This window comes from Leptinotarsa decemlineata, unplaced genomic scaffold (assembly GCF_025532065.1).
Source record: "Leptinotarsa decemlineata unplaced genomic scaffold, Ldec_3_MD MMD2_tig00000090_RagTag_RagTag, whole genome shotgun sequence".
Lineage (NCBI taxonomy): Eukaryota > Metazoa > Arthropoda > Insecta > Coleoptera > Chrysomelidae > Leptinotarsa > Leptinotarsa decemlineata.
Window position 1 is genome coordinate 1,937,933 of NW_027412541.1, and position 18,176 is coordinate 1,956,108.

Below are 18,176 nucleotides of genomic sequence, written 5' to 3' on the forward strand. Positions count from 1 at the left end.
AAATGAAAGTATTGAATAATGTCAGTCCAACAAAGTATATGTTAAAAATAGAATTGGTTTGATTGAACCTCCGTAAAAAAACTTAACAACACAAAAGCATTTCTTTGGTATTGAGGATAGTGATGGAAACAATAATTTGTTAAAAAATCATAAATGTATATATCTAGGGCCTAGGGCTACTCAAGTTCGAGTCTATGCAGGACGAACTCATAAACAGGGAGCAATTTGACGTTTGGCTGAGTTATCTATTTCAGGGTACTTTGGAATGATGAAGAAAAGACAATTGAAACTTTCTATGTTTTTTTACATGCAAATTAAATGTAAGATTGAAAATGTCCTTATTGGACGAAACTGCAGTAACGTTAGTTACAAATAAAAGTGTTAAAAAACATAGAAAGTTTCAATTCTATATCCTTCATTATGATTTCCTAGCACGTAGTAATGGCTACATTCATAAATTCACTTTGGAATAATAACAAAAAATCGATCGATGGTTCAGGAGATATACAGGAAATACCTATATACATTTAGTTGCATTTCAGATGAAGCTGCAGAGAAAAAGAATGGAATTTTTTATTCGGCGGTCGATGTCAAATCTTCGCTTTGCAACAGACTGTCGTAGATACATGATAGTAGTTGTTCATATTAGGTACATGCAAGCTTGTGTTTCGATTTCAGTTAGGTGCAACAAGGTATTCGCCTTGCATGGCTGATGGGACCTATAGCGGATCATAAAGTGCTATCTGGAGCTGAATTACAAATAAATTGTTTCATAGATCTGATTTCAACTCTTGAAAAATATGAAAGGAAGATCTGGTATCGAACACGATGTTGATATTGTCCTTTTAATATTATTCGAAAAATTCACGCAATGCAAGCAAAAAGTATATTTCTCTAGTAGCTTCAAATTATCGAAACTATAATTTTCTACTATAAGAAACTTTTCTCAGGTACTTCATAAGAAGTTTGAGGTCGGCACTGGCTTCTTTCATGAAAAATAAACAGTATTCATTATTTCTTACTGACTCCTGATGAAAATATGTTAGAGCCAAAAGTAGGGCTGTGCGTTTATCTTGAACTTCTGAGAGAGTTGTATAATGTAATGTAATATATGTATATATATATATATATATATATATATATATATATATATATATATATTATATATATATATATATATATATATATATATATATATATATATATATATATATATATATATATATATATATACCCGGTTTTGGGCTCACCAACGTTCCCCACGGTATATAGGATTTTTAGGACATGTTATCATGTGAAATGACGTTTGGCAAATTTTCGGTTGGGCCGACAATTACACCATATACACATAGCTGATACACCACCTACTTTCACAAAACTTCGCCAGGAGGCGTGGCTGTGTAATTGTATACGCCTGATGTGAATAGTGTCTTTGTGAGCCCAGGTTTATACGAACACTTTCAATGGATAGCATGTTGGTCAGCCCACAATCTGGTAACGCTGCACTTGCATTTCATGATGAATAATATTCTAACTAGATTCTCGTGGTGCAGAAATCCGATAATAGAGATGGGGAATTTTTTGAAAAAGTTCCTGTTTTGTATGTTTTTGTACAAGCGTGCATGTGCGTGCATCACCCTATATCTACAAGCAATTTAGATCAGGAATTGTTTCGCATATAGAAGTTTTTTCAGAGCCTCGTAACATTTTCACTTGTAGAAAAATGCTTGATCTGAACTCATACTTTCCCACATTTGACAACTTACCCGAAATCAGCTTTTTCGGATAACGATGTCGAGTACGGAAATGTACTGTTTCTGTTCTAGTTAGGATAATAATAATATAATAACTAACAGTGCGTTATTTCATTTAGCTTGTCGAAGCAATTTCAACTTCTGCGCTATCTTAGATACAAAAATTTGAATATGTTATAAGTTGAAAGTATCAATATAGTGTTAGGAATCACACGTTAAAAGGTAAGACTTCGTTAATCCATAGCTAGTACAAGTTTCGACTTCTGAGGGTTGTCGTTCGTAGGGGTGCGACAGCTGGTTACCGGAAAAACAGATTTTAAACAGACATATTTAAAACAGTTCGCTGTTTGTATTTTCAAATGTAGATTTTCAAATTCTAATGATTTGGCATGGACGCCTCAACAGAAATCGCGTTGTGTAAATCAATTTGAGACACTGAGGAAACTTCGGATTTGAGTTTGAAATTGCAGGTTTGAAAAACTGGCGGCACAAAAATAATCGAAGTGTGACTGAGTAGAAATGAGTAAATGAGAAATGACATTTTTTTCACAAACAAAAAATCTAAAATGTGATGAATAATCTGGCAATGAATTTATTGAAAAATAAATAGTGACTATCCAGAATGTCTACCTCTTTCAATAAATTCTATACAAAAATCCGCAGCAGCACTACGGATTTCCGATATATAATTTAGTTCAAAAATAAGGTAAAAATCGCACTAAGTATGTTTTCTATGACGAAACGAAATTCTGAGTGACTAACACAAGGTAAGACATAATTTGTGAAACAGTTATAAGTTTCAATTCTCTTTTTCTTAACAATAGTTTTTTCGAAAACTCCCTTTCAGTTTTTGAAGGTATGATATTGTTCAGGTTGAACAAATGAAGTGGAGATCAAAACTTATTAACGGTGAGGATTTTACAGGATGCTCCAATGTTTTTTCATTTTGTTGATTGTTCATGACGATGAATACGTCATATCATCATCGATTATAACCTGCGGCAGACATTTCAATCAAAATAAGAAAGACACAGAAAAATTTTGATCAGGTTGAATAAACATTTATTTGAATGGAGTATTATTCTTCAATTTGAGAACTGCTGACAATAATTGTTCGATAAACGAATAAACACGTAGTATGAAAAAATAACATAATTTCCAATGAAATGAAACTACAACATGGTAAAAAAATATGAAATGAAAAATATTACTATTATTTCTTCTTTCTATAACAACTGTAAACGTATTCTTTGATTGCAGCCCAGTTTCTATTTTTAAATAATGATGAATATTTCTTTTCCTTATATTTTAGATACAAACAAGAACTCAATTCAATTCTAGCACTTCTTTTTTTTTCGGAGCGAAAAACTTTTTGACTATATTTCTTTTTGTTCCTTAGACCAAGTTTGTTTTTGAAACTGTGCGTGTCTGATGATCTGAAATGAGATCAGAGGGTTGAAAAACTCTATCAAGATATCAAACGGGTTGAAAATGGATCCAAAAATGAATGAATGAAAATAAAAAATGAAAGGACGATACTGAAAAGTGATTTGACTCATCTCCAACCTATACTCAGAGATACGGATGATTCCAAAACCGCTCAAAATATAAATAATTGAATTCAAAAATGTTTATATAGGGAAATTTTTTCGAAAGGAGCCACGTTTAATATCTCCATAAATAAGACAGTAATGTAAATTTCCCGAAACACTTAATTTTTGTGAAATATTATAAGGTATCGCTAAGATGCGTACCCACTCCCCTTCAAAATATCAAACAAAATAACCCCATCGATGATTTTTCAGAGTTGATTTCTAATTTACTGTGAAGAAGGACCTTGAAGTATAAGTGAGCGTCTTTTTAGATTAATTGATACAATCTCTCACAAACACATATACAACAGTTATTTCTATTGTCAAGTTTCTAACAGAAAACAACTTTTGCCGCGTATTACCGTTGAATTATATCTGTTGGATTTTTGGCAAAGTTTCTCACACGAAACACTTCAAAATACTTTCTAAAACTCACAGCCAAAAATGTTTCACTAAACAGTTTTACAAAAATGCGACACGTGTTTCGCCATACAATGGCTTCTTCGAGCGTATCTTTATCTACTATATTTTACAAATTTAATGCTTGATATACCTAATTTTTAAATTTAAAGTACCTACATTTCAAGTACCTGTGTTTGTAATGAATTAAATTACCTGAGCTTATGTCCCAGTCCCCACATTTGAAAAATATTCAATAACGGTTATTCAATTCTAATTGATCATTTAGTCAATTACCCGAATTCTTGGATCTATTGATTTCTTAACATTCTAGAAGATTGAATTTCAAACTCTTCTCTTCTAAATGTAACATGTCGTATTCATGACTGAACTCATGTACTTCTGCTAAAAGGTGGTTTGCAAATGTGGAATTGGTCTTTCTATTCACAAAATTACATCTACGCTTTTAATTCTTTGGAAAATAACCCTGTTTGGCCAATAAACAGTTTTAGGCAAGAGCCACAAGTCAGCTGATATACTCCTGATCTATCCGATACCGAAGTTTTGTCTTTATTGTTTTTAATAAATACACTTACACTATTATTCGGACTATTATTCGTTCTGTGAGCTGAGTGTACGAAGTCTTTCTTCAAAAAAATATTATTGGTTGGTTCAGCCAAAAATGACAATGTCTTATAACTGACGTAATCGCATCTTGAATGCGGTGGTCCATGGCTTGCTTTTGTAGTTTTTGTTTGATTTATTTGACCAAACTCAGCTCTCTCTGGAAATTATTCTCAGACAGTGGAATATTCAATAGTCTATGAAGAATATTATTGAATGCAGCAACTTTATGCTGGTAAGAGTGTGTAGAGGAATTATGTATGATGATTTCCGTGTAAGATGGTTTGTGGAAAATTGCGAATTCATGTTTATCGTTATTTTTTGTAATGGTTGAGTCAAGGTAATTTATTGAATTATTTACCTTCCCCTCAGTGGTAATTTTATTGACGGGTGAATGGAATTGACATATTCAACGAACTTGCCTACTTGAATTTCTGTAATGATTTCATTATTCACAAGTGATTGATGGATATCGTAAGGCTCGAAGAAACAAATGCAATATGAATATTTAATACAACAGTCCTGTAACGTCTATTTGAATAAAAAAAATTGATGAGCTTCCGTGAAGTATCATATTTATTCTAATACTTGCTACTTTCTACACACATTCACATCATCAAATCGATATACCAAATTTGAAACATCCATTCGAAATAAAAATGAAAACACAGGAAAATAAGATTTCATTTGAGAGCTAGGAATTGGAAAACAGTGAATTACTTAAAATTGAGTAGATCCTATGATATTTATTTGTAATCGTCATATACCTATATATTCTCTAATTATTCTCTAATTATACCAAAATATTGGTAAGCCAATAAACTGAATAGCAAATAAACAAACTTCCATTCGAATTACATATACCTGGAGGTTATCAGTACTGTGGACCCGGTACAAAATTGAATGAACGTTTAGCTCGCAACGATACTGGAATTAATAAATTTGATATTGCATGCAAAAAACACGATATTCAATATTCAAATCATTCATCAGATCTCACAGCGAGACATATAGCAGACAGAGAACATGAATACGCAGCTTGGGATAGGGTTAAATCGAAGGACGCAAATATTGGGGAAAGAGCAGCCTCCGTACTGGTCACTAATATTATGAAAGCGAAGAGACATCTAGGTATGGGCTGTAATAGTTCCAACAAGCGGAAGACAAAGAGAAAACAATTGAGGGAAAATAAAATTGAAAAAGTTGCATTCGGTGCTGAAGTGGTTATTAAAGTGCGAAATGTGTTGAAAAAAGCTGGTGGGGATGAGTTTGTGACGACTAAAAGAAAAAAGGCTATTACTGTGGCATTGCAAGTGGCACGTAAATATCTAAAAGTTGTCGGTGGAAGGAAAAAAATTGGCACACCTCGAATAATTTCAATTCCTAAAATAGGTGAGATTTTACCAATGATACCAATTTTTGCTGGACTTTCCGCACCCGAAAGTTTAGCTGCTGTAGGAATTACCAAGACTGTGAATTCAGCAGAAGCGAGCAGAGCAGCTCTGACTGAGGCCAATCGCCATAATAAAAAAATTGAGGCTGTCGCATTAGGTAAACGTGGCAGTGGAATATATCTTAAACCTCATCGTAAAGGATTGGGATTATATTCGAAACTATACAAAGCATTACAATCACACAAATGAAAAAACTAGTTGATCCCTACCTCTGATGTCTCTCACTGATATCGATCTTAATAATTATGTAGAGAAATTGAAGATTTCCCACTTTTGTAGTGGGAGCTATTGTCAATTCAGATGGAATAAATGGACCTAAATGGAAGTCACATATTTCGGTAGTTTTGGAGATTTACCCCCACCAATGGAATTGATTCGGTACTTTCGAAAATATTCTGTATTTTTGTCCACCCTGTACCAATTGGAATCAACATGTGATACATTTTTGGAATCAGCTCAGTTAGAGTAATCCGAAAATTGAGACAAAATGGGGGTGTTCCATTTAAAAAAAATGACGGTGACGTCATTACTCGAACGTAATTCACCCTGTATATTAGATTATTATTTTTAAATACGTTAAATCAACATCAAAAATCGACGTGTTTCAGGATTATTTCTTAAAATGACCTGTTTAGCTAAAATTGAATTTGTTCCATACTTTACGGACACAGTGTATATGAATCATCATAGCCATTAAATATTACAGTAGTGAGACTCATCCGGTTGGATTGCAATATAAAATCTGGTTCTTATATAAACAATGAAGAATCCCACATTCCCTTTTCATCCGATATTGATGTTGAGGATGGATACAATTTTATAAGGGAACCATAAAATATTATATATATGCCTGTCAGTCCAGAAGGTCGTCAATTGATTCACAACATCACAGTACGTATTTTAGATCAAAATAATAATCTGGTCGATTTTGAAAGTGAAGAAAATCGAATAACTTTCAATAATGGGTTTCCGTTATAATAGACAAAATCATCGAGAACCACATGTCCAAAACGATTACAATACCGAAGCTCGAAGAAGTTCATTCTTGGAATCGATTGAATTGGAAGTGAGGAAATAACAATGGTGCTGGAAACAAACAACGAAAAGTTAAATATATTTGATGAACCAGTGCTCGATCATTCCCTCATAAGTTTACATGAGCATACATATAAACCATATGCATTACCACTGTTTAGGAATTCAGATGAAATTCGAATTGTTGATATTGATATTGCTGAAAGTTTCATTTACATAGAGGGAAATTTCGCCCCTAAGGATGCAGCGAACAATGCTCTCGAATAATGCAAGTGCTTTCCTTTTGATGAAATCCGTTATGAAATTGATGGTGAACAAATACCTGTTGTTAGAAAACCAGGGATAACATCTACAATGAAAACTATCATCTCATTTGGACCATCACATGCGGACACCTTATTATCAACTGGATGGGTGCTTTCCCAATCAAAACAGGATATTTTGGATGCAACTAGTCAGGTATTTAGTGGAAAATTACCACTGAAATATTTGATGGGTTTTGCTGTAGAATATACCAAAAGTATCTTGAATGCCAAACAAGATTTAATTCTATTAATCGCTTGATCTTTCAAAAACTCAAGCCAGCTCATCGTATGTGTAACCTCTATGAACTGCCATCATTACGTGGAACATTTTCATACATATGTGCCATAAAAACAACCAACGATCTGGAAACTCCTCGTTTTGTCTTCATCGGATTCCACATCTGAAGATAGAACACAGAACATCACAAAATTCATAACTGCAGATATCAATAATATTCGAGTATACTTGAATTCTGAAATATATCCATATGAGCGTTGGAATTTGGATTTCGACAAGAAACTTGATTCCTCAGCTTATTATGCTTATGAGAACTTTCAAAGAAGTTACTATGATAAGGACATGAGTGAACCTCTAATGGATATTGGGCAATTTAGTGAGAATCCACTATTCATCATCGATTGTTCACATCAACCAAATGCCACAAAATCATCAACTATCGATATAAAGGTTGAATTCGAAACCAGAAAAACTAAGTTTCTAGACAACACCAAAGTATGTGCACTCATTTTGCATGACACATTTTTAAAATACAATGTATTGGAAGGCTCAGTTCACAGCAGATATTGACAATAATTGATATTATTGTATCATTGATTGTATTTTTTCATTATATCTTATATTCATCTTCCCTTCTTTTCATTTATATTTCGTAATCATCATTTTTTTAATATTTCATAATGAGAATTGGATAAACAAAATATGAAAATTATATTAATGTGTTTTATTTAATTTTTTGGTACACATAAACAATATTTTTCTTCCTCATATTCATCATATTCTCGACCATCTTCAATTTCCTCACGATTTTCGTAATTCAATTGGAACTTTTGAATGATCCATTCTGGTGGAAATGGTTGAAGACGGTATAGTAATCTCCTCAGGTTCAATTCAATCATTGTCTCACAAAGATGATTCAGATCAAAATTTATCACTCGATGAATTAATGCAAGTTATATCGTCATCACCAAATTGCATTGAGATTCGTTTGGGTAGCCATGTTTTTGAATGATTTATTATTCCTCACATCTTCCAAGGTCAATGAAATTGATTTATCAAACCTAGTGGAAAAAGGGTCATATTCCTTATTGCATATACTTCATTTATTGGCAATGCTGATAAGACCCTTTGCTCTAACACTTCCACCTCCTGTATAATCACCTTATTGATTTTTTGCAAGTCTACTTTTGAAACAGACATGATGAATAATTGAATAGAAGATATGAACAGTTTTCAACAGAAAAACACACTCACACTGCTAACTGAATAACTAACGAACAATTTCAAACTGCCGCAGCTTCTTTTGATGATTCCATATGAAAATATCCATTCCTTATATAAGATTGCGAGTCACCTCCCACCACAGCCACATCCACAGAGACGATACGAACGAGCAGTGGTCATTGAGACTTCACGGAGTGCAGACGCGCCTCTGTCTCGAGAGATAGCATCACAGGACTACCCCACCACCGATGCGTTGACGGAAGGCGAAAGCAGTGCGAGCAATCATTCGTGTCTGGAACTTTATGTAGTGAAGATGTGAGGTGTTGTGCTCGTGTTGGGTGGTTGCTGTATGTACTCTATGCAAACTAGTTTGCATAGACATCATAGTGTTGTGAGCGGGGGGTGGGGTGTGTGTGTGGTTGTGTACCAGTGCGGGTATTCATTCGTGGCTGAAACTTTGTGGAGTATAGATGTGAGGTGTAGTGTCGGGGAATGTTGGGTGGTTGGTGAATGTGTAGGTGTAGTGCTTGTGTTTGTGTATATGCATGAGCTATGCGAACTAGTTTGCATAGCCGTCATACTGTTGTAGCGGTGTGGGATCGGGGAGAACTGAAGGGATTGGGGGATTTGGGGGTGGGGATTGAGGGAATTTGGGAGAGGAATTTGGGGGTTGGGGGGATTTTTGGGGGTGATTTTTCGGGGGGATTTTCGGGTGCGTGTACCCTGTACAAGTTTATACTTAGTACACATCCATTTTCACCTATGCACCAGACATATTTTCCAAGGTCACATGTACCAGACATGATAAAATGACATTGAGTGAAGCTGGAAGACGTGAAAACAACCGCATACCTAGGATAATTCCATTCAAGGATATTCCCATTCAAAGCAGAATTTGGAAAAATTTCATCACTCATACCTACACACTGCATTTGAAACGAGCCACCCTGAATAACTTCTGGTACAATGGTTTTCAGGAAAATAAGAAAACACGTCAACAATAATGTACAAGGGGTCACATTTTGACATATTCATATTTGATATTACTTCCCCTATCGAATTCCCAGAGCATGTCACCATTTTCTTTGAATAGATCACTCTATATTGTTTCACATTATCAGATGATTCACGATGAAAAAATTTCAACGAAGTATATAACATATAGTCTGAAGCTTCTAGTTCGGGAGCTATAAATTATTTGAGTTGAAAACGAGACACCCTGAATAACTTTTGAAACAATGACTTGCAGGAAAAATTAAAAAACAGGACGAAAAATATACATTGGGCCACATTTTGAAATATTCGTTCTAGAGACTAATATGGAAACAATAAATCAGAAAAAGAGATTTTTCATTGATTCTTGAATCAAAATCTGATGACTGATCAATGAGAAGAAAAAAATATTTTATTGTTAATGTTCAAAAACTTTTCCATCCATTTCCATACAATGGTACAAACAAGCTTCTATTGCTGCCCTCACATGATTGAGAATCTCGGGAGTTATTTTTCTGCAATGCCTCATGATATTATCTCTTAAATGTTATGATGTTGTTGATTCTATCTCACATACCTTAGAATCAAAATGACCCCATAGAGAGAAATCTACAGGAGTGAGATCCGAAGACTTTGGTGGCCATTCTGTAGGGCCTCTCCTGCCAATCCAGCGACCAGGAGAATGATCATCCAAAAATTGTCGCACTGGAGCTCCATAATGGGGAGATGCATCATTCTGCTGAGAATATATTTCGTTGTCGAATAAATTTATATCCTCCTCAATTTCCCTATTGATGCACGGAGTTATTCGATTCTCCAACATATCCAACATATTCAACATATCCAACACATCTATTTATCACTAGTCAAATTAACATCGATAGAAAAAGGTCATATAATGTGGTCACCCAAAATTCCTGCCTGAACATTTAGTTTTTGAGATCGTTGGGTATGAATTTTACGGAATAAATGAGGATTCATATCACTTCAATATCGATAATTTTGCCGATTCACCTCTCTATTCAAACTAATCGTACATTCATCCGAAAAACAAATTTCATACAATAAACGCTGATGCAAGTTGATCCGTTCAGTGAGACTTTCACAAAACTCGATACGACTTTCGAAATCATCTTCGTTCAATTCATGAACTAGTCTATAGTCTAATCTTATATGGATGAAATTTGTACCCACGAAGGATCCTGAAAACATTCGTATGACTGATTCTGAGAGATTCTCGATTCTCGAGATATTTTGCGAATTTTCTATTAGTCCAACGTGCCCTAAAACTGCAGTTCAAATAGCTTCATCGTTGTCAACTGATGATTTTTATTGTTGAGAGATCCAGTTTCCATAAATTTGTTCAATAATTCCGAAACGTATTTGTGTCTTCGTGGATGATTTTCATTGAACATACGGAAAGCAGCTCTAGCACTATTTCCATTCTGCTAGTACAAACTCACTATTTCAATCCGTTCTCGAAGCGTATAAACCTTTGCTTTTCAACCAATCGTAACTTCACCTGGTAGGTAATAGTTATTGTAGAATAAGACAAAAACAAAATGAAGAAAATATCGAATTTAAACTGAACCAGGCATAATGAGAATTTTTGAAGTATACTTCACAAAAACACCCATGAAACCTAGGTCACAGATTGTACAGAAGTTCATTCAGGGTGGCTCATTTTCAACTCAGATAATTTCAAGCTTTCAAACTATGAGCTTCAGACCATAATGTATTATACTTTGTTGAAATATGATCATCATGGAATTCAAAAATGTGCCCGTCTACTGAAAATTCCGCATTATCCTGGAGTTTATATGCATGAAACGTTACCAACTGGTGGCATATCATTGAAGTAGACATCATACACATAGATAGAGACATTACGTTTGGAGCCAATGACAAAGACACACCATCTCATACGATATATGAATTTGTTGTTGGTGTTGACTCTGGGTACTCAACTGACGAAACCCCTGGTCACCCCCACGCGAGTGCTTGACCAACATTTCAAGCTCATTGATTTCCGAAACGGAGAAATAATAATTTGTTGGGATTTGAAACGAAATCATGGTGCTGAGCATCTATGTTAATAATTCACCTCCATACCCCACGTCTGTCTTCACGAAGACCTTTGCTACTCGAGAACTATTTACAACGGAAAACAAATTGTTTCTGGAAGTCTTTTCGCAACAACGATGTTAATGAAATCGACGTCAATCAAACGGATACCTACGATGCTTTGTACAATAGTCTGCTATTCATCAGCGAAAAAGTTGAAAAGACCAAAGGAGACGGTAGGTTGTAATTCATAAACAATGGTGGCGCTTTCAATCTGCTAGTTATAACAGAGTGGTGAGAAAACAGAAGCAGTTCGTGAACTTGGAATTGTTAGTACTGTCAGAGGCTTTTTCACCTACACCGACGAAGATATCAATCATTTGACCAAATCCCGTTTAACTTTTCTCACCAATAGGGGTGTCATCAACACCACGTATCTAACATTCAACATGCTCATACCCATCAAGAAGTTTTTGAATATTTTTGACGATTATCAGTGTGTTTCCTACGGTAAATATATCATTCGAATAGTAAGAGCTGGAGATGATAGCAACTGTTTTAAAATAGAAGAGACTCCTGCTGCACTGATACCGAAAACGGAAGTTATGTTGGAAATTGAAAATATGGAACACAAAGTTGAACGAATCTTTCTGCATGATCAAATTGATCTGCAACTTTTGTAAGCTATCCAAACTGACACTCCTATTCTCATTCTCCATATGCTGTCTGCTCTCACACAAGGTGCAAAAAGTGAAATATATGCCGGCAAGACTTCCTCGTTTCTCAAAAGCCCTCGCTATGCGATTGTATGTTTTCAAAAAAATCATGATTACACTGAAGTCAACAACGATCCAAAAATAATCAATCATTTGAATTTCACCAATGTAACACATACAAGCTTAATTCAACTACTCGCAAGTCGGCTTCAGCTACAAAATTACTAATCAACATGATCCCCTTCTCACTTTCACTTCCTTTAGGGACAAAGCTCTATTTTTTATCGATCGTTCCAGAAGGACGAGAGCATCAAACTTGGAATCGAAGCATACGAGGGATTTCCTCAAAATACTAGAGTCTATTGCATCGTTATGCACGACACTGTCATAGAGCACCTCTCATTCAGCGAAATTATTGAAAAATTCAACTCAAAATGTGGTTTCGCTTCAGTATCAATCGCTGAGTCAACATGGAAATAGCTGTTGTAGATATTCAAGGTTTTACCATCAGGCGAAACTTTCATCCTCAGGATTGGACTCCAATATAGTAACTTTTTACTGGTGGCAAACACAACATTTTACCTTTTCATTGAAAAAGTTCACCGTTACCGCCTATTACTTGAAGCGAAATATTCCCAGGCTGAAATTATTGAAAAATTCAACTCAAAATGTGGTTTCGCTTCAGTATCAATCGCTGAGTCAACATGGAAATAGCTGTTGTAGATATTCAAGGTTTTACCATCAAGCGAAAATTTCATCCTCAGGATTGGACTCCAATATAGTAACTTTTTACTGGTGGCAAACACAACATTTTCCCTTTTCATTGAAGAAGTTCGCCGTTACCGCCTATTACTTGAAGCGAAATATTCCCAGACTGAAGTTTTCCTCTGGCTTCGTGGAATATAATCAATTGGATGTCATCCTCATGAAAAATATAAGAGGTGTCGATATCATCTTTGTGTGAAGACATCAATTACATGACCATCTTACTGACCATCTGAAGGTTGAATAAACCTACACGCGTTGTGAATTTGGAGGACTATGACGATACGAAATGTATGGTTCCCACATTCGACAACAATGAAGGTGTCTCACCCCTTATGCATCACATTCGCAACCGAACGAACTACAATTGCAGTCTCCGAAACATAGATATTTTATATGAATGGTTTTGTGATATGTTATCAAAATGAAAATGTATGAAAAATTTTATTGAAAATGCTTCATTTCTGTTTTTTACGTAATCTCATAGCCTAATGATGATATACCTTGAAAAAAAAGGAAATGAGACGAAGACGACATCGAAAAAACAACAATGACGATGAAGAGATAACGGATGAACACACGCAAAACATCGTATTTTGAAATATCATTTCCAAATACTTCGCTTTCCCCATTGGCCCACCTTCGAACGTTAACTCCAGATATATATATATATATATATATATATATATATATATATATATATATATGGTTATATATATATATATATATATATATATATATATATATATATATAGAAAAAGGTTATTGGACAAAGCACTCATAGGAAGGTAAACAAACCGCAGACACGTGTTTCTGGCTATTTAGCCGTCGTCAGTACGGTACAGCCAAGTGTCAAACAAAGCAAGCAAACTACACTACACTTGGCTGTACCGTACTGACGAAGGCTAAATAGCCAGAAACACATGTCTGCGGTTTGCTTACCTTCCTATGAGTGCTTTGTAATAACCTTTTTCCATTGATAATACCATTTCACTCAATATCCCTCTATCTTTTTTATATATATATATATATATATATATATATATATATATATATATATATATATATACATCCCGATATCAATATGGCATCCATACATTGAATGCGCTGATAGGGCGTCCATCATAATTTGAAGAATTTACCGAATATATTTCATGGTAAGTACTAGAAAACTGATTTCTGTAGGCTGGCATGACATTTTTACCACCATAAAAAAATTGAGTTCACTATTGATTCGATAGTAGAGCGTCCGTCCGTCAAACATTCATAAGAACTCCTCAGTATACACCATCATCAGACATCTGATTGATAATAGGGAGTCCAATAAGTATATTTTCATACATGAAATAGATTATTGGGAATCCTCACAACGTTGCCAATATTTACCGCATTAAATGTAGGCAGCAAGTGGGTTTTAATTTCTTCACATCTGTTTTTCAACAAGCGTTGTGCCAACGACAAATTGCGTATGGATTTCAGGTAGCCGGTATGTATTTCATTTTTACATAGGTACCAAGTGATATCGACTGATCATGAAAAGTTTATTCCATAACGAAATTTTCAATATCATTCGATAATTTTTGTCTTGGTTGGCATATTTCCATTTTAACACTGTATGATATTTAAGCGAGCCGAATATAATGATAGGAGAAGTGAAACCGACACATGCATGGTGTGATTATTGAAAGTTCAACTTTAATTACAAAAAGTTCATTGTATATTTCCATTAGAAAACAGCAAGAATTCAAAGTATTCAAACTAGTTGAAGACGCCAAAATGACAGACGATAGGATAAATAATATGAATTACCAAAGAATGTAAATATTCACGGCCGTAGATGACAGTGTAAAATCTGTTTTCAGCGTTTGCGTGGTTTGCAGGTTTTTATGCCTGACGTTTCGTCTACTACTGCGGTATACATTATCAGAGGCGATGTGGTAACGGTTGCAAAGCCCGAGTTCGTGGTCGAGTTGTTGTTCCCGTTAACTGAGTTATTGAGCATTGAAAAATTTGGTTGTTGAAAATTGGACGTGCCTGAGTGTTTTGTTGAGCACAGTCATATTTACTCAGTGTCATATTTATTCCATTTGGCTGATACACACTACACAGGATAGCCATCTAGAAGGCATCAAGACCTGTCAAGATTCATTTCCGTGTATGGTATACGATTTTTCGAGTCATGCATTTTTCAATATTTCTTTAAGGACTGACCTAAATATTTTTTAATTTTTTCTAGAGTTTTTCGTTTTTAATACGCTTTTATTAGGTCGACCTGTATGTATGTATGTAACTATGTAGTCAAATCTAAGAAAACTAATTTAACCATCTTTTAAAGATCGTAGCGTTATGGAAATTGGCAGTTTTATGTGATTTTGATGACAATATGGTAGGTACTCTGGAGCTGATCTGATGATGGAGCCGGAAGATAGGCACTAGGATTCCATGATGAAATATCGTATCATAGTCGTGTTTGGTCTTGTAATGAACGTGAATCTCTTTTTATCAATGTGCTCCACAAGATCACATTATAAAAGTTCAAAAACATTATATTTTGTTCATTATGATTTTTTTTAGTAACATAACATATTGTTTTAATTTTTCTATATATTTATCATTATATCCTGTTTCTGTATCAAATAAAGACATTCGGTAAGTTGAACAAACTGTTTTAGCGCAATTTGTTTATAAATTGTGTATGACCGTATGGGAATTCAAAAAATTTTTATCTTCATAATATGATATTCAGAAAAAAATACGATTTTTAATTGTTTATGAACGTTTTTTTATATATCTCGAATGTTCAAATGATTATTCGGAGAATGTTTTCTATTTTGAAAATCATAATTGACATTTCTCTACAAATTGACAGAAACATTTTTCATAATTAATTTTATCATTTATTACCAAAACAATTTATTATTAACGCATTCTTAACCGTCAGAGTTAGTATCTGAGTTTGATACGTAGAATGCCTGAATCAGTTTTCGATATACTGGATGGTTAGTATTTTGTTGATCAACAATCATGCCGTACTCGAAGTTGAAATTGTCATCATCCCAACAACATCGGATGCAGTCATCACTGTTTTTCTACTGCTTTAAGTTTTACTGCAGTTAGATACCTACTATGCAACTACAATGAACTAGTTTCAGTAATTCTAAACCTGCCAATGATTATGGTGTTTTCATGGGCAAAAACAGAGTCTCTGTTTTTTCTCATCCCCAATCTGTAGCTGTTGAAAGATTGTTAAGCTATGTTTGAACTTGACTAATCTGATCAAGAAGTGCTTTTTTCCGAACTTTCTTCAGCAGTCTCCGAAAATTATGGTTGAGGTGTCATTCGATTCGGAATAGCGTCTAGAAAGTTTTTGAAAACGGACGACTTCCGAAAATGAAAATAGCAAAAGTTATAAACAATTTAGAGAATAATAAAGAATGGATTTAATTTTTTGAAAATATTTCTAAAACTAATTGAGATTTTCAAAATCGAAAATTCGAAAATAGGAAGAAATTTCCTATAAAAAAGTTTCAACTCCCGGAACTGTAGGACCAATATATATAATTTTCCCGAAGCCCTGAAAATGAGCTCGAAATCGGCTGTCTGGCCGCGCGTGAGCCGTGCCTGTTTGGGCCATTTTTACTAAAAAAAATTTCAGCATTTAAAATATATAAATTAAGGAATGAAAGAATTCAGGCATATACTCAAATGATAAATGAACAATAATCTGTCGGTAAAAAATGTTTATTGCAGTTATTCGATTTATTACGCTATTGTTAATTAACAATTTTCTATCGCTCGATCATCAACAAATCAGAAGTTAGATGAACATATTTCTTTAAAATTTTTATCACTCATTGTTTAAAAATTTATTATAAACAAATGCATTGTTTATAACATGATTGAATTTTTTTTGGATCTTAATTTTTGATAAAAATCATGATTTTTTTCAATTGTCTCTTGAAGAAATTTTTACAATGCAAAAAAAACGCATTTGTTGAGTAACAATTTTTTTACCACCAATTAATAATATTAAGAAACCAATTTTTTAAAATAATTATTCATCTTGTTTTTAATTCGGAACAAAAACAATTTAATTTTTAAAATTCTCCATTGTGTATTGAATAAACAATTTGTTATAAACAAATGAATGTTTTCATTTCATTTTTGTTCCAGTTGCAATTGATGAATGAAAAAAACCATGCATTTTTTTATTCACTCCATTTTTTATCGAATTTATAACAAAGTTTTAAACAATAAGTGATGAAATAAAAAAAATATTTTATGTAGCTTCTGATTTGAAAAAAAATATACTAATAATAATAATCAAAAAAAAATTGTTCTTCGATTATTTAATAAACTTTTTAATTCAAAAATGCAGTAAATGGTTAATAAATAACTGAAAAATAATAATTTTTCAATATTTTGGAAGTAAATCAATTCCTAACCGTTATAATCATAACTCTATGGAAGGAAAAAAATTCCACACTTTTAGTTTGAAAAATATCACACTTGCAATAATGATAATCGAGTGATAAAAAATTGTTAATTAACAATAGCATAATAAATCTAATAATTGCATTAAAAATTTTTTACCGACAGATTACTGTTAATTTATCTTTTGAGTATATGACTGAATTTTTTCATTCCTCAATTTATATATTTTATATGCTATAAATTTTTTTTTGTAAAATTAACCTAAACACGCACGGCCTACACGCGGCTAAACACCCGATTTAGAGCTCTATTTCAGAGCTCCGGGAAAATTATAAATATTGGTCCTACAGTTCCGGTAGTCAGGACTTTTCGATAGGAAATTTCTTCCTCTTTTCGAATTTTTTTTTTCGATTTTGAAAATTCCAATTAGTTTTTGAGATATTTCCAAAAAACTGGACCCATTTTTTATTTTTCACTAAATTGTTTATAACTTTCGCAATTTTCATTTCCGAAAGTCATTCCGAAACATTGGCAAATGTTTCTCTGAAAATAGCTCAGCATTCTTGGATTATTCTTTCC

General features: G+C 33.7%; 1 protein-coding gene across 2 annotated transcripts in view; it reads right to left on the bottom strand.

Annotated features, from left to right (window-relative positions):
- The window catches only part of Elk (Eag-like K[+] channel), a 322,370-nt gene that overhangs the window by 153,314 nt on the left and 150,880 nt on the right, over positions 1-18,176 (bottom strand). The window lies entirely within an intron of this gene.